The sequence below is a fragment of the Scomber scombrus genome, chromosome 1 (genome assembly GCF_963691925.1).
Source record: "Scomber scombrus chromosome 1, fScoSco1.1, whole genome shotgun sequence".
NCBI lineage: Eukaryota > Metazoa > Chordata > Actinopteri > Scombriformes > Scombridae > Scomber > Scomber scombrus.
In genome coordinates this window covers 32,226,722-32,245,352 of record NC_084970.1, presented here as the reverse complement: position 1 = coordinate 32,245,352, position 18,631 = coordinate 32,226,722, and the positions used below count along the sequence as shown (strand labels likewise).

At 38.6% G+C, this 18,631-nt stretch overlaps 1 pseudogene; it reads left to right on the top strand.

Moving 5' to 3' along the window:
- The first annotated feature begins 814 nt into the window (after positions 1 to 814).
- LOC133994983 (uncharacterized) lies at positions 815 to 2,641 on the top strand (annotated as a pseudogene).
- Positions 2,642 to 18,631: the final 15,990 nt, after the last annotated feature.

Below are 18,631 nucleotides of genomic sequence, written 5' to 3'. Positions count from 1 at the left end.
AGAGGGCACAAGGAAGGATCTGCAACTATATCAGGCACATGATCCTCATCCAATTCTGCTTTGTGACTCATAATGGATAAAAACATGAAGTTTTTTATTGCCAAATAAAGGATAATGTACATTAAGCCTGTGGCTTATGTTGTGTTAATGATTCCTCTGAAGATGCTTTTTCCCCAGTGGTGAGTCTTTACCTCAAATTCACGCCTGGGAAGAGACAAAATTGTTTTAAATTGCATTGTGATATTGTTATCTCATAGCACAAGCATCTATTGATTCTATGTGTTTTTACTATAAATTAATCTAGTTATCACTCTCACTCTATGTGTATTTCCCTCAGTCAACCTTTCTTTACAGTGGTAAAACATCTCACACTGAAAACAAAACAGACACACACTATCAAATCAAATAATTATATATTTAAGTTCCCAGAGAGCTTCAAAGCTTCTGCTAATGTTGTACAATCTGAGCAGCTCTAAACACCCCCCCCCCCCCCCCCCCAGGGAGCACACATTTTGTCATGACTTCAATCCTGCTCTCTGAATGAACTTGAGATAATAGCCTCACCTTCCCATAGTCCTCAGGTCAAATTAGAGCCATTTTCAAACGTTTTTTATATCAAAAACAAGGATTTCATCTAATTACAGAAAATAACATGAAGATGATACAATATGGCATACACACTTCAAAGCTACAAGTCTATAAACCTGATTTCATTGCAGCCTTTGATGTGCCTTTCCCTACATTTCTGCTTTTTTTGTGTCTCCTCAAAATCAAGGTATAATCTTATTTTAATGAAGTCTATTGACTGGGTCCACTATCCACCAGACCTGCTCGATCGACCCAGTCGCACCCTTGGCTGAGTGACACCCTCCGGACAACGCGCACTGACCTCAGAGCGGCCGAGAGGAAATGGCACAAATCCAAAGCAACTGAAGATCTTGCAAGCTACCAGACACTGCTGTCCTCCTTCTCCTCCAGTTTCACTGCTGCAAAGAAGGCCTTCTTCAACGATAGGATCAACGGTGCCACAGACACACGTAAGTTATTCTCCACCTTCAAATCTTTGCTTTACCCTCCACCACCTCCTCCAGCTACTAACCTCACTGCTGATTGCTTCGCCTCCTTTTTTACTGACAAAGTGGCAGCCATCAGCAGCCAATTCTCTAAACAACAAACTCACAACCTGTCTTCTCCAGCCCTAGGCTCATCGTCCCTGGTTTTACCCCCCTCACTGAGAGTGAGGTATCTAAACTAATAACATGTAGCCGTCCTACTACCTGTCCGCTAGATCCGATCCCATCTAACCTCCTTCAAGCTATATCACCGACTGTCACCCCGGCAGTCACACATATGATTAATTCTTCACTCACTTCTGGCTCCTTCGGGCGGTCTCTAGACAGGTAACAGAATACCTGTCAAGAAACAACCTTCTCGATACACTTCAATCTGGCTTCAAAAATGGTCACTCCACCGAAACAGCCCTGTTGTCTGTGACAGAGTCCTTAAAAACTGCTAGAGCTGCTGCCAAATCCTCGGTTCTCATTCTGCTAGACTTATCAGCTGCTTTTGACACTGTCAACCACAGCAAACTCCTGTCCATACTCTCAAGTATGGGCATCTCTGGCAGTGCACTTTCCTGGTTCGAATCTTACCTTACTGGGCGCTCGTTCACTGTGACATGGCAAGGCCAGCTGTCTGTGCCTCACCACCTCACCACAGGGGTGGCCCAAGGCTCGATGCTGGGACCCCTCCTCTTTGCCATATACACCACCTCGCTGGGCCCGATCATCCGCTCGCATGGGTTTTCATACCACTGCTATGCGGATGATACTCAACTCTATCTGTCTTTCCTGCCTGATGACCCCACTGTCTCAACGCGGATCTCGGATTGTCTTGCTGACATATCCACATGGATGAAGGATTATCATCTTCAACTAAACCTGGCGAAAACGGAACTGCTGGTCTTCCCGGCCAAACAAGGTATTCATCACAACATTGATATTAAAATCGACTCTCTATCTCTTGTTCCTACCATGGCTGCTAGGAATCTAGGTGTCATTATTGATGACCAACTGACATTCTCGGACCATGTTGCCGCCGTCTCCCGATAGTACCGCTTCGCCCTATTCAACATCCGAAAAGTCAGGCTGTACCTGACCCAATATGCCACTCAACTGCTGGTATAAACCTTGGTGATGTCCCGTCTTGACTACTGCAACGCTCTCTTAACAGGCTTGCCGGCCTGTGCGGTGAAGCCACTGCAGATGATACAGAATGGTGCGACTGGTGTTCAACCAGCCAAAGAGGGTACACGTCACTCCGCTGCTTATCGAGCTCCACTGGTTACCTGTAGCTGCTCGCATCAAGTTCAAGTCTCTTATGCTTGCCTACAGAGTGATTGTTGGGAATGCTCCCACCTACTTGCTTTTGTAAGAGCACATGTTACCCCCCAGATGCTGCGTTCATCAAATGAGCGTCGCCTGGCTCTGCCGGCCGTACAACCACGGCAATCCGATTATTCTCCTTTGCAGTTCCACGTTGGTGGAATGAGCTGCCAAAAACCACCAGAGCAGGGGCCTCCCTCTCTGTCTTTAAGACGCACTTGAAGACCCAGCTCTTCAGAGAGTACCTCCTCTCTTAACTTACAATTACTTAGCACTCTTAACTTACAACTACTTAGCACTACTTAGCAGTATTTATTTATTGTTACACTAATGTCTCTGTTGCAATGTAGCTTGAATGTTATTCTCCCTTGTAAGTCGCTTTGGATAAAAGTGTCTGCTAAATGACTAAATGTAATAGTTTTAATAAGATAGTCGTTATGAGGATTTCTTTTTATGATGTAGCAGTGAAGACTGATGGCTCTAATGGTTATACAATAAACCCCACAGTTCCGTAAAGTTCTTGTAACTTTCAGTTCCAATAGTTCATGTCTTAGGTAAAATAGGACATGACCTAAAAAATACACTCTCTCTGCTCTCTGAATCATTAATCAAGGTTTATTCACCCATTTATTGATCAGTCAGATCGGATTGTGATGCTTTCTAAACATATCAGTGGTTCAAAATTTGGTATAGACACTTTTTACGAGGTCATTCTTAACAAATTGACCTGGACACATACTGCGAAGGTGTAGAATATGAACAACATAATGAATAACATAATTCTCAAATATATTATACTGAAAATACTACATCAGACTTTGTTAACCTTGGAATTTTGCAAGCCATTTTGGATGCTCTTTGTTTTCCCTCGTTAAATCCATGGCATTTTAGGAATCTTGGAATAGCTGGTTTTAAACAATAAAAAAATTGGAGATCTACCACCCAAATTCTTTATCTGGTGTAAACACAGGGTCCTCAGATATTTTCAGGTCAAGGACAGAAACCATTTGAGTCTGTGGCTGGATCTTCGCCTCACTGATCTCCAGGGACATAAGCTACAGTAAAACTAAAATAAGTCTGAAGTGCCCGGCAAAATCAATGGCTCTTCCACAGCTGGCCTACTTTAGCTGCCTCACACACTGAACGGTGATCAGCAAACAACATCTAAACACACACACAGAAACCTCCCACTAGTGACTGCCTTCACCAGATCTCATTTATTTTTCATTTTCTCTCCCTGTTTCTTTCACTGTTTTCGGCTCTCATATGCACATTCTGGGAATACTTTATTTTATGCAATTAAATTTGTATATCTGTTTTTTTTTCTTTTGCTATGATTTTGCAGTTTCGGATTAATTATTTAATTTTCGGATTTTCTGACACACAATAAAAATAGTTGCATGTTATCATTATTATTTAAAAATGTTTTTGTTACAGTCAAATGTTTAAGATGTTAAAAACTTGCACAATGTATTTGTACATTAAAGGAGTACTCCATCAGGACTACACTGAAACAAGATACAACACTGTAAAACAATACAGATCTTTAAAACAGATGGAACAATTTTCAATTCACCTTTGCTTTTCCTTGTTGTTGTAAAAGACGAGTAACTCTACTCCCTCTCTAAAAAATATGATATACCTTTCATATTGCATATTAAATCAATGAAAAGACACTTGTGAGTTGAAAATGTTTGAACTCGAGAAAATAATTTTAAAAACGATGTAGAGATAAAAATGAGACTGGAGGGAAATAACAGAAAGAACCAGACTTTCTAAAGAGTTCAGTCAGAGGCTGAAGTGAACACAATCACACAGGCACACTCCCAAAAACTGTGGGTGTTTCCATTGCTGGCAAGCTTACAGCTACCATGGCCCAGTAAACACTAGCAGTCCAGTGGTCCAACGTGCTCAAATGACGCAAGGCTAAGATTTGTTTTGCTTCCTTTTGGAGTACACCATAAATACTGCGGGGACTTGAAGTGTCAGGTAGTCTGTAAATGCTAATGCAATTAAAATCTTAGTTGAAGTGTAAGCAATGAAAGCACCCTAAATGCCATTTGGAATGTGTCAGTTGAGGAGTAAGACCTGGAAGTGGCTAAATTGTCAGTATAATTACTGAAGGCAGTTTTAAGTCGGGACATATAAGCTCTGCAAGCAGTTGATTGTCATTTGAGGTGTAAACAATGTACCGCAGTTGAAGTATCAATTTGTATGCATGAAGAGAATGCACTTAAAAATGTCAGTTGACGCGTCGGTTGCAGTGTAAGCATTAAAAGCACCCGAAATGTCAATATGAAGAGTATGGCACTTGGATTGTCAGTAGAGGAGTAAGCTCCTGGAAGCAACTAAATTGTCAGAGTCGTCTAAGTGTCAGATTGTTACGTAAGCACAGAACACTGCTGAAATGTCTCATACGTGTGATACTGAAAGAAAACGAATTATCAGTTGAAATGGGTGTAAAGTATAATTGTGTAATAGGTGTAATTGGTTGATGATGGCGGTTTCAAAGGCAGTGAGTTTGAAAAGTCCAAAAAAAGTTAAATAATCTGAATTTACAATTTAAGTAGGTGAAATGTGGAAAAAGCAGCCAAAATACGCTGATATAAACACACTAATAACTGAACAGATTTACGAAAGTGTTGCAAGGTATCACTGAAAGATTCTGTAATTTCAAACTGAAGCAATCAGTCAGATTAGGCACAAACTAAAATGAGAATCTCCATTTCTACTCGCGCTGTGTGACTGGGGAGTGAATGGAAACCATAATGAATCAGAAACAAGGGAGTAACTGCAGCTCTTTCTCTGGGTGGCTTTAATTTACAGAGGACCTGCTGCAGAGCTGAGAGAGCTGAGTGAACACAGGTCAGACTGAATAGCTCAGCTCAGCTCAACTGCATCAGGAAACAATGGCGAGAATTACTTCAAATAGAAACACTCCACCACCACAATCAAATGCAACTACAATCTGCTTGAAGCCCTATTCTTAGCCCGATCCTCTGCAAGAACACAAGCTGTAAGCGATTGAGCTCAGTAAGATTGAGAAGAGATTCTCCGGGTGAGAAACGTGCAATATCTACATTGGTCCGCAGTGTGAAATGTCTTAGTTTCACAACAGCAGCTCTAAAATTGTGAGATGCCTATAGATTTTTTTTAACCTATTCTTTTCTATTGGCCTGTGTTCATGTGGCTGTCACATTTTTGTCTGCAAAGACAAAAAAAAGGCTGTGATTCCTTTTATTCTCAGTGGAAAATGCAATATTTTTCGATGGTGTCAGTATTAAAATGCACTGGGTTTACATTGTAGTAGGCTGTAAGCCTGGGGCATTGTATACAGACATGAAGGATGCCTTGTGCGTCAGTATCAGACATGGAATTTGATGACCTGGGAATGACAGAAGATTGTCTCTGTCCTACTGATGAATGGAAGTCCAATATTCACTCTCTTTTAGCTCTGTTTTCGCCCCCTATCAACTCCTGAGGGAAATATCTGGCTAAATGCTCCACCTATATTCACCAGCTAGCCTATAGCTAACTGTGTCTGTCAGTTGTTTGGGGCTGAGCAGGTATTCTACAGTGGATTTTAAAGCTTTTCTTTGAAAACAGCTGCCTGCTGTGGCCAAAAACAACATTATGAGAGCGCTGAGTCAACCAAAGCAGTAAAGTTGCAGCTGAACAGCTAAACAATGAGCTGAAACTCTATAAAGTTTAGGGCAGCGGCAGAATCGCTGATAATTCTCTGTAGTTTCATCAATACGAGTGTCATCTTTCACGTGACATACTGTCATTTGACACATTGTAATTGTAAAAAAATATATATGAATATAGCTGCTTTGCAAATACTACATTTTTGGAGTATTTGAGTATTTTTTGAACATTTAACCCAAGTGAACTTAAAAGGAGACTGAATTATTTTTCTAAGATGAACAGGGTCATTGTATATCACAACTATCAGGATTCAATTAGAATGACTGAACAAAAGTAACATTCATAGACATTTTTCAAACCACTTCAGCAGTATATTCAACTCTCCATCAGTCCAATCTCTGTAATATTTCTGTCTCGTTCTCAACCTTCTCAAGCTTGTATGGCATGTACATTTGTTTTTGTTCGTCAGTGTCCATCTCAATGCTCTTATCGATCTGTCAAAGCCCACTCATTGACTAGTCTGTTACTGTACGTTCTAAACAAAACAGGGCATAGCTGAACAGAAGTCTTATTTATGAAGTGAAATAAGGACATGTAAGAACTGAACAAACACAGCATCATGTGGTGAAAACTAGCTGCCTAAGAGTCTGGTTTTTGACAGAGAAAGTACATGTAACTGTAATATTCAATCATCAACCTACAATTCAGACAAATGAAACCAGAGAGAAGCAGGTTAGCCGATAAAACGGCTAAAAGAGAGTGGTTCATACCAAATGGAAGGAAAGGCAAGTTCAATTGTATAAAGCTCGGCAGGATTGTGAGGAGAAAGAGTAACCAGCATATTGCATATTGTCAACTTTTCATGCTAGATTTTGATTTGAAAGTCAGGTATTTTCAGGCCATCCATTCTTATTCTTTTTTTTCTCTTCTTTTTTATAAAGAATACCCTTTATTTCTCTCAAATCCATAGACTTTCAAGGATTTTCATGGCCAGAAGGAATGCACCAACATTTTGGGTTTAGTAACTGAGCAAAAATGTATTCCTACTGATGTTCCTCTCACTATATGGGCTGAGGGGCACTTTCAATATGAGAAAGCAAGGGGAAGAGAGAGGAGAGAGTGCGGCGCATGACTGGCAGCCATGAGAATGTCATTAGGATTAGCTATAAAATGTAGGCCATCCTCCGTTTTCGTGGTATGGCCCACAGAGCAGAAAGTGCAGCCGAGAACACAATATGTGTACAGTAAAGCAAATATAGAGAGGAGAAAATATCCAACAATTCAGTGTTTAAAGAGGTTTCTGGTTTGGTTTATTACCTGCACAGTATTAATCAAACATCTTTCATGGGGAGTGAGCTGAATAACACATTTGTCTCACCTTCTTCTTTAGGTGCTACATTTTGTTCAATTACAGATGAAGTGAACAATGAAATAAAACATTTGCATTACTTTTCGAACATTCAATTTGTCAACACTCACTATTAAATCAGAAACACTACTATTTCTGGTAATACTAATTTTGTTCTGTTCCAGGCCGCCTGCTAGGTTGGTGTTCATGCCGTGATAATTACAGAAAGAATAACATCTTCATAGGTTCACTCAGAGTGTACAGTTGTCACATCCACGCATGTGAGCCAATTTAGTTGCGCACAGTGAAAGTGAAAACAGGTTTTGAGTTGGCTTTTTCATCTGAAATTGGACACAAGGGAAATTTCTAATGATCAGAAGATCAACAAAGTCATCAGGAGTCATCTTCTGGGGATCATGAATCTCTGTTCAAAATTAAAAAGACACTTAAAAGATATTTCACTTTGTGTGGCTTTGGCATGGTTGAAAAAAGCATGCAATTTGGATAAGGCATGATATCCACTGGTGCAGTATTTGCTCCATTATAAACATTAAACATATCTGATAATGCACGACTCTTTCAAGATGTACTGTACAGTATTAATGCAGTTGCGTGCATTGATCTGGGTGATGACAACATATGTCAAAAATCCACAACTCAAACACCCCCTATTGATCATGTTAGCTTTGTACATTCCCCAAATCCGAACGGCAGTGGGATCTTTGTGGGTGTTGATTTCTGACTTGAGACAATACTAGGCAGTTGGCACTGAAATATTACATAACGCACAGCCAGCCATGCAGGGAAGGAGTTTATAGTGTTTTGTTTCACATCCCAATCAACAGTAAAGCAACAGAGGGCCAAGTCTTGTCTGTCTAATGAAAAACCACATTAGAGTCACAAAACAAAACGGCACTGCAAGAATTCTGTTTGTTCTGCGGAGGCTGAGAAAATATCCTCAGACTTGTGTAAATTAAAACAGCAGAATGAGACAGAGACACTGAGCTACACTGTGTAGTGGCTTTGAGTAAAGCTGACGACTGAGAATAACATTATTAAAGCATTCATTGTAAGTGTGTACAGTCTGTTGTTCACTAAATCAGAAAATGCAAATATGAGGAGTTGGGTGAGTCATCTATTGAGTGAATGTGTTGTTTTTCTGAGAAAGTAAACTCTGTATGGTGTGTTTTTACTGAGCTACAGTGTATACAAATGGCTGAAGACATTGTGAGACATACTCATGTCTTAAGCTTTGTGGAAAAACAAATGAATACAAAACATGATGAATTTTTAATCCCTCCAGTCCCCTGGGTGACGTGAGGACTCTACCGCTCCGTACATGATTTCTGTGGTTAAATCGCTATTCAGGCTCCTCCTCAGATTTTGGTGTAGGATGAACTGGCATTGCAGGGCCTGAACAGATACAGTGGATTTCCTTAAAACCTCTCTTACACCGTTACATTAAAATCCTAAATCCCAATCCTGGCAGAAACCAGAAAACCAGAGCAACACCTCTAAATCTTTCTGTAATTTATTTGAAAATAAATATCACAAAGCAATAAAAAGCAGTAGATAAGGTATGAAAAACATTTGGAAGTAAAAGTCCAGCATTAAAAAAAATTGAAGTACAATTATTATTGACAACATGTAAGTACAAAATAAAAGTAGTGTGGCCACTTATAAATATATATCATTACGGTATTCATGTTCAAAGACAATTCTCACTCCTTACAGTATAACTGGACACCTCTGATACAGCTATTTGTTTGCTGAATGAACGCACCACGATCAAAAAGTCAACGACCTGGCCTAGAATGTGTCTTATTTGTATGACTTATCTAAAAAGTTGAGAAATAGATTGCAAGTGAGAACCAAACACATTTCATTTAAAACGTAACTGATATTTGAGTGAATCTGGGTGTTTAGATCAATAAATTGTAACAGGAGAAAGAAAGGACTCCTGAAATTATGTTACGGCATATCTGTAGGGTTAAGGGACAGCTGCAGGGGAAAGAAGAGAAGAAATGTGAACACAAACACACAGAAATTACAGATATACAAGAGAAGACACAAGTAAGTATGTGAAAGGGAAAGAGAGTCAGTGATAAACAGCCAAGGATGTACGGTCTATTATGGGTGATGGGAAGTTGCCCCTCCTGCAATTCTGATTGCGAAATATATATTTTAATGACATGTTTCTTTTGTTATTATTGTGTATATAAATTACAGTTGTTCTCTCTCACTCTCACATGAATCATACATAATTGCAGAGCAAATCAATGACTAATGAAAAAGTGCTGCCCACAGTCTTTGTGTGCTGAAGGATGTACTTTTCTCCGACCAGCGGTGATATATGTGTAAAATGTTCAGCTTTTCCTGATGGCGCCTGATTGGTTGACACAGCATGCCAAAAATAACTGGATGTGGGTGATTTTCTACCCAATTGCTGCTTCCTTATTAGATCATATTTACCCTGAAGGCAGGCAAAACATACACAGGTAGTTGTGGTACTGTGGTGATAATTGTAAAGTGAAAGCAGTTGCTGGGTGGCCACCAAAAGATACTTTTCCAACAGAGCCCTTATATCAGTGATACAATATACATATAGCAAACATCTCACCCATTTAACTTATGTGATTATGGTCCAGTAGCTATATGCATTAATGAATAAACAAAGTGTAACATCCCTAAGGCAAACCTGTTGACATTAGCTTGCATTGGCCCAGTTGATTGTCAGAATAATGTATAAGTTCATGATAACAATACAAAACTATAAGCATCCACTAATGACATAAAAAAAGCCTTCTTGTGGAAGTTTCTATCAGACATGCAATAAAATTGTACATTATTTCCTGATTATTTTAAATAATGCACACACAGACCTCTGCTGTATCACTCAAGTCATGAAGTGCCCTCAAATTAATCACTAATCTTTATATTTGGAAATATATTCATTGATGATGATGGCTCAGAGGTTTACAATAAAAATGTAGCAATACAAGTTAGCATTACCACAATGTCAATGACAATACTTTTGACAATACCTTGTTTCCTTCTAATAGAGAGACTGAAAATGTAACACCTGCAGGTGGCATTGATTTATCTAACGGAAAGTAACACTTTAGCAGCAGGAAATAATCTTTTAAAAAGCTTAAAGTGGCTCAATGGATGCAGCCAAGTCCATGGAGTCCAGCTTTGTGTTGAGGATTTATAACATTTTTCAGTAATTAGTGGGTGGATTTTAGTTGTATTTTAAACTCTGGTGCTTATGAATTGACAATGTCTGTTTGACGGACTACAACAGTCTAGTGGTTTAGAATTTTACATTTTTAATCAGATAAAATGTGATAAAAGGCATTAATTCAATTCTGATTTAATATTTGATCCAGTCAGCTCTGCTATGAAATATCTTCATGAGAAAGTACCAGCTTGTTTGGTTTAGAAATAATATCTGCAGTATAGCATGATAATTGTTAGTATAAGGTGAGACACACATTCCCATAATTGTGATTTTTTTGTTTTATAACCTTTTCAGTTGTAATTGTCTAACCCCCTCAAAGTACTCTCCTGGAGTTGCAACACATTTGTTCCAGTGTGTCTCCTGTTCCTTGAAACATTTCCTGTAGTAATTTTTTCTCACCATGTCCTCCTACATTTCTTCCTGTATTTATTCCAAAGTGATGAATTCTACTATTCAGCACCAATTACTTTCAGGAACAAAAAGAAGCCACAGGAAATTTCTTTTCTCAAAAAAGTCTTTGGTCTTCAAAACCTACCATGGTGGCTTGAAGAGAAAAAAATTGCCCCAAACTGCAGGCAGTGTTGGAAACATTGGAATATAATAGGTTACAGATTACTAGTGAGCTTGAACTGTAAAAAAAAAAAAAAAAAAAAAAAAAAAAAAAAGGGAAAATATTACATTTGATAACTTTGTGATTACTTTACTAACAAATGTTTTAAACTGGGCAATAAAGCTGAACAAGGGGTTCTGAAACACTGTGGACTGAACTAATATTGATAATATTCTTAGAGAATGGCTGACAGTCCACCTGGCGCCCGTCAGGCAGATCGTATACAAATGGAAGACATCCAAAACCATGTAACCGTGTAATAGTCCAAGAAGCCAGTTTAATGTCTAGGAAACTAAAGGCTTCTCTTGCAGCGGCTACAGTCAATTTCCATCAGTTCACCATCAGGAGAACATTGAACATCAATGTTGTGCATAGTTGAGCTGCAAGGGAAAGAGAAAATTCTCCTCTCCAAAAAGAACATTGCTTCTGTCTCCGGTTGTGGATAAGCCAGAAGGCGATTGGAAAAATGTCTTGTGAATGGATAAGACTAAAATCGAACTTTTCGACTGGAATGACAAGCGTGATGTTTAGTGATGAGAAAACGCTGCGTTCCAGCGTAAGAACCTAAAAAGAACATACAAGCCAGGATACAAATACTTTTGCCTCACACAACTATGTAAGATTGGGTAATTTTCCTCAATCAATTAATGAATAAGTTTTGTCTCATTTGTTGAGTTCTCTTTATCTAGTTTTAGGACTTATGTAAAAATGTTCAAGTCGTATTTATGCAGAAATAGAGAAAATTCTAAAGCAGAGGTCACTAATAGGCGGACAGTGCTCACCTGATCTACTGTACGCATGTCCTACTTTTGTTGTAATACATCCCACTCTGTCTAGAGTGAAGAAGCACTGCCACACAATGTTTCTAATAACTCCTCCCTGGCCAGCAACGCACTGACTGGCAGAGATTTATTAACTGCTGTGCGGACAGCCGTGGCACTCTAACTCCCACTACGCAGGGACATGCTGTCCCAGGCGGGGGAGCCATATTTCACCCACACCCAGAAAGCCTGGCTCTATAGGTCTGAATAGTATAATTAAGCACAGTGGGGCTGCCTGAATGTAATTCACACCATTCAGAGTGCTAGACTCCAGGTAAGTGCAGCACAGAGTGTGCCAAGTTCAATGTAATTACCTAACATATTGCCTATATTATTGTGCTTATTATGCAGGTTTATTTATTTCATTTTTTTTTGGCTGAATCATACAGTTTCCTTGTGGCACAGTAGCAAATGCTTTGTGGCTCTGGGAAGTAGCTAGCTAGGTTAGCTTGGTTGCTAATGGCACAGTAAGTGGTAATGGCATTGTAAATCCGCTACAAAATAGAACACAATGTGGAAGCTTGTTGGAAATGTACTTTTCCCTGTGAACAAATGACATAATTGGTTATACTCTCAGGTACCCAGAAACTGAACATAGTTAAGTTTGAGTGACAGAAACCGCATCTGACAGTGAACTCCCACGCAGGCATGAAGAGAACATGCAGACTCCACTCACAAAGGACCTTAGATGGCCAGGGTTCAAACACAGTACCTTCTCATGAGGCAACAGTGCTTACCACTGAGTCAACATGCTGCTTATTGTAGCCATGACAACTAACTAAAGTAATAACTTTAACCCAAACCATGTTTCTCTAAGTTTGACCCAAACCATGATCTTTCCTTATAACTAACCAAGTGCTTTTTGTATGGCAACCTAACTAGACCCTCACCATAGTGTTGTCATATCATAAATTGTAATATTTTTTAAATAAGGATTTGTAAGGCTTTTGAAAAGAACACAAAAAATATGTTGTTACTGCCAATAGGGGTGCCAGATTAGAAAACACTCCTGTGAGTTGTGCTGGAGTGCATGAAAATTACATATTTGGTTGTTTAATTCGAAGGACTTATTGGAGTAAATCCATTGACTGCGGGGATTCAATTTAATTGAACTGATATCACAACAAAATGTCCATTGTCAATGCTAGTGGGACTGTCTTATGGTATAGTCATATTAGTCTCTCATCAACTAAACTCATCCTGCAGCCAGCCCAGAAAAGGATGGGATGTCACAGCTCTGATATGAGTAATAAATATATTAAGCATAGCAGCGACAAACTGAACATTCCCTGAGAGCAATGCTGCAGTTTGTTGTCTGGTAGTGTAATATTGTACCACACAAAGTGGTGTCATGCTTCAGTAATGACTATTCCATTTCCAATCACAATTTTTGCTTCAGTTTGTATTAGCTGCACATCTGCATGGTCAACATGTAATAAAGGTGAACTCTGAATGAGGGTCTGCTCAATCCGTCTGTAGACCCGACCAAAACAAGAAATGCATGCTTGAACGTTACAGGACTGAGGCGTTTGTCACATAATTTCCAATAAAGCTCTAGCCGGTTTCGATGTGAGCAGAGGTCTAATCATGCAGAAACTGAAAACAACTGTGTGGGTTTGCAGGGCCATTAACTTTCTCTTTAGGAGAAAATATTCTCACTGCTGTGGGAGAGTAAGCACACTGAGCATCAATGCTGTTTGGTTACACACAGCATGTTTGGCTGACTGATGTGTGGTAGTTAAATAGAAAAAAAAATAGATCAAGCAGTTGTATGAAATGCTAGCACTAAAGCCAGGGAGTATTAGTACAGTAGGAGTCCTCATTGTTTTTAAACAGCAGGTATGGAATAAAATAATGGCCATTAATATTGTGAGCTTGTGCAATGGTTTGTGAGTGTGTAATAAAGTTGTACAGCTGTAGAAATATGTTGTGCATGTGTGAAAAAAATTAGTGCACACATATAAATTTAAATGTTTTTTTGGCTGTAGAAATACTTTATGTGTAATTCAAATGTGTGCAGGAATAATTTTAGGTGAGGTTTTCATAAAGTTGGAGAGACGTTCCTACCTGTGTTTGCAACACTGAAGTTGCAAGATAAAAACTACAAGTATGAGTGTGAGAAATTTTGACCCCTTTTTTTTTAGCAGCTGAATGAAAAAGAATATTACTGACACCAATTGTTTAAAGGTAGAGTCAATCTGTCCACCATGCAGGTCTTCAGGATGGATTGGAACATGATTCAGGATAAATATTTAATGTGTTTTTTTCCCCATTTTCTAACTTTTTCAGATATGCACGAAATATTTCTATAATACATTTTACACATGTGCAAATTATATCTATCTTCTACAACTGCAAACTTTTTCTTAACACATTTATAAACTCAAAATATTAATGACCCTTGTTTGACTCCATATGTAGAAGGCAACAAATTGATTGTGTGATGGACAAATATTTGCTTTTCTGTACATGCAAGGTTACGTTATTGAAAAAGCTGATTATTTCCAGGAAAACCAAATGAACAACAGTATTATTAAAAAACAGATTTTTAGTAGTGACACACTAAGCCTGTTTCCATTAAGTAAAACATTAAATCAAGGCAATTACCAGAATAATACCAAGTGAAGACAGACCAGCAGTGAGCACTTTCTTTTATAATTAGCGCTGCAACCAAACAATAATCGACTTTAAAAACAATCAAGTCTCCCTCAGCTAGGAGTATTATAAACTGATGTATGGGTGGCATTAAACAAGGTTTTTAATGCATTATTTTCCTCCTTGAGGACATGTAGAATGAGTCACTGTGATTCTGTTTTTCCTGTAGCCTACTCTGTAGCTTATGAGAAATCTCCTTATAGCTTAATGCTAAGAGCGACTTGGAGGACAGGGAACTTAATGTCTCTTTCCAAGACACCCCCTGACATGACGTCATTACAGCTGATAAGATTACTGCTGCATTTGCGATGAATCATCTAAATTATATTTCTTTAATTTCCCCACAAACAAAACCTCTCAACTAGGAGTGCTTCCAAACTACCAATATAGTTATTTGTTTGTTACAGTGAACTTTGTTACTGAGGGTGTATAGAGGGTGAAAAGGTTTATCATGTGGATCAGGCACTCAGGTCCTGCCGGTACTTTGTGATTAATATCGCTTCATCTGTTATCACAATACAGCTGTGTAACGATGAGTGCTGCGTTATAAGTGCTGCAAAAACCCAGGTCAGCAAAGAAAACTCATTTAAGAAAAGATTAGTGAGAGTCTCTCATACCTATTTCAAAGATAGTGGTTAGATCAAACACACTGACATAATAATAGCTTTCAGTGCAGTTGTATTCATATTTCTTTTTCTTTTTTCTTTTCCTCTGATTATTTCTTGAAACCTGAGAACTTTGCACTAATTCCAAAGGAACTTATAATGAGGTGAAGAGGGGGGACAAGGCCATTTATCTCAGTATGGCTTGGTTATATGAAAGAGCGGTATAGCTTCATTGTGCCATCTCAGGTCATTTCATCTCATAGCGACTATCTGGCCTTTGGGACTATCTACCTGAATTATCCATTAATCTTTTGCTCTAACAGAGATTTCTACCACTGGCTGGTTATGCTAGGGATCTATTGTTAGATTATAATAAAAATACGACATTCTATGGAAAAGAAGCACTTACTGCCTGGCCTGTAATTGCTATACCATCTGTGTTTTCATTGTCACTCACTGTGAGACAGTACTCTGTTTGCATTATTGGAAGGTCTGGGTAATGGTGATCTTAAATAACAGGTTTAAAGTTTACAGATTATTTATTATTTAACAGAACTGGGCTTGCAGCATGTCTGCTACTTCACAGCTGAACTCCTTTAAGAAGAGAGGCTGAACTGAGACACAAAGATTCAGGATATGCTGTCAGTGTCATTTATGTGCACATTAGTAGTCAAGACCACTCACATTGCCAGAAGCTAGGCTACAAGGGGGAAAAAAAGATATGTCACCAACGAATGTGTGGCTCCCCTCAGAACATCTGAAAAATCTCCTTCTGAAAAGATGTCAACCTGTCTATGTACAGTAGGCGATACACTTTTATTTAATTCCATGGGAAATATAGATAAGGGAGCTGGTGCCTGAAGGCAAAGCTGTCAATTTATAAGTCGGTTTATGTTTCATACCTCAAATGTAGTTGTGAGTTGCGTGTAGATACTGTGATGAGAGAGATTACAGATACTAGGGTATGAAATGATAGTAGAAGAATAGAATAAGCCATATGACTATTGCAAAAGAAGTCATAAGAAGGTGATATGATCTTCTACCTCAAAAGTCAATTTCTGTTTAAGTCTAGGCAGCAAAAGCTACACGGTTAAAGGTAGAGAAAGACCATCAATGGTTCAGAGATACTCAACAACTACTGCTAGTAGATAGGGACACAAATCTCACACATATTCACTTCTATTTGGTGTCAAATGAGGACAGACATTAGAAGAAACTGTTTGTGAGGAAAACATAAAGTTGATGTAAAGGATAGGTTCATAATGGTCTTGTAACAATTGTCAGGTTCCTATATAAACTTTTAAACAGATTTTTTATGCTGGTAATGTGTTCCACATTTTGGGTGCATAAGCAGAAAAGGTTGCATCCCTTATGTTTTCATGAGTGTGGTTTTGTATCAGAGCACCTCAGGGTGCGGATTGGGATGTGGTTTTAGTAGCTCTGGAATATAGGCTGGAGCTCAGACATTTGGTGGGAACATTTTTTGTTAGACAGCCAAAATAATTGTGTATGTGTACTTGCTCTCTCTTTCATAGGCACATGTGCACACACACATGTATTTGCTGACTTTTCCCTCTGATTTATACATTTAATTGTATTGATAGACTATAAATCTGAGACCAAAATTAATATGTGAAAATACCATAACACAAACTTGCTTAGTAAATGTTAAAATAAAATGAATGTATATAAACGTGTAGGTAAACGTGCTGCTCTGTAACAAGCGGCTGTTAATTTTCCAAACCTCACCTGAGTTTCTGTCCTCCTTTCAGTTTGTGGATTTGGGCGACAAAAACTCAAGAGTTTCATGACACTCAAACCTATTTAAATCATCTCAAAAACTTCTATTAATATTATTTTTCATTGAGCTCCTGAACTTATGACTAGATCTTTCACTGTGACATTCAGAGTTTACCTGAGGCTGTGGCTTACCTGTCTGTGTGCTGCTCAGGCTGCTGCTGACAGAATTTATGTTATAAAATGATGCCTGACAGTCACAAACAGTTGTATTATACAAGCTGTGACCAATTTAATTTAACTAAAAATGTCCTATCTTCATGACACATATGCAATAATAACTCTGCTTTTGGAAAAAGGAAAGACATGGCATTAAATACTAAACATTTCTCCCACTAATTTCAAAGATGAATGTTTGGATTGATTACAGAACATTCTTATTAACTAAGCTCATCTGTTACTGACACTTTGGTCGTTCTTTTAAAAATTAATTTGCTTTTGGGAGAAATTTTCACCAACAGTAATAAAGTTTTTAATTAAACAGCATGTCTGAGCAGCAATCACCAATGTACTATCAACACCTTCTGCCTGAAATTAAATGTAATATCAAATCATTTTCGTTTTGTCCAGTGAAGTCATTTTCAATTCTGTGACATTTACTTAAAATTATCCGACTCACTTACCCCTCTACTGCTGCTGATGCTGTCAGGCTCCTGCTAGTCGACAGTGTGTACAGTTTGAAGTTGAGGGTTGCCAGATCATCAGGTTGCTCTTTCACTCTTTATTATAATAGTGGATTTTTTTGCAGGAGACAGACGAACCTGGCAACTCTGCAGAGATCTTACCATTAACATTATGTGTAGTTAAAGTGGCTTGATTGTTTACGATCTCTAAAAAATGGGGACAAGTCGCAACACCTTGATATTGTTAGGGATATGTCCCCACCAGTGTTGGGGAACGTTACTTTAAAAAGTAACTCATTACATTACAAAGTTACTGCCATTAAAAAGTAACTTGTTATGTTACAGCATTACCTTCTAAGAAAGGTAACTCGTTAGACTACTTTTGCGTTACTGGAAATGAAAACTTTGTGATTCTTTAGTCAAGACCTCCTTTAAATATAAGTCTTTAGTTAGGTATCTTGCCCACGGACACATCAACTGGTGGACTGGAGGAGCTGGGAATAAAACCGCCGAGCTTCTGATGAGAAGCGGCTCTACCTCCATAGCCGAGTTCTGAATGAATAGTAGGTGTTTTACTGATTTTCTTTTGGAGAGTTCATTAAAAAGTGCATTGCAGCAGTCAATTCGACTAAAGGTGGAGGTGTGAGTGAGTTCTCTGCTTTTTTTTGTGAAGTATTCCTCAGGTGAAAAAGGGTGTTTTTGTGATAGAATTTATGTGGGAGATAAGATTTTATTGAGAGTCTAAAAATCTTCTGTCTGATAAATGGGAGCGAAACCGCTGTAGGTAACGCCGTAGTAACAGATAGACCAACACAGTTTTTGAGACAGTCAATTAAGATGCAATGATCAACTGTGTCGAATGCTGCAGGAAGGTCTATAGCAGAAGTATTGATACTTTG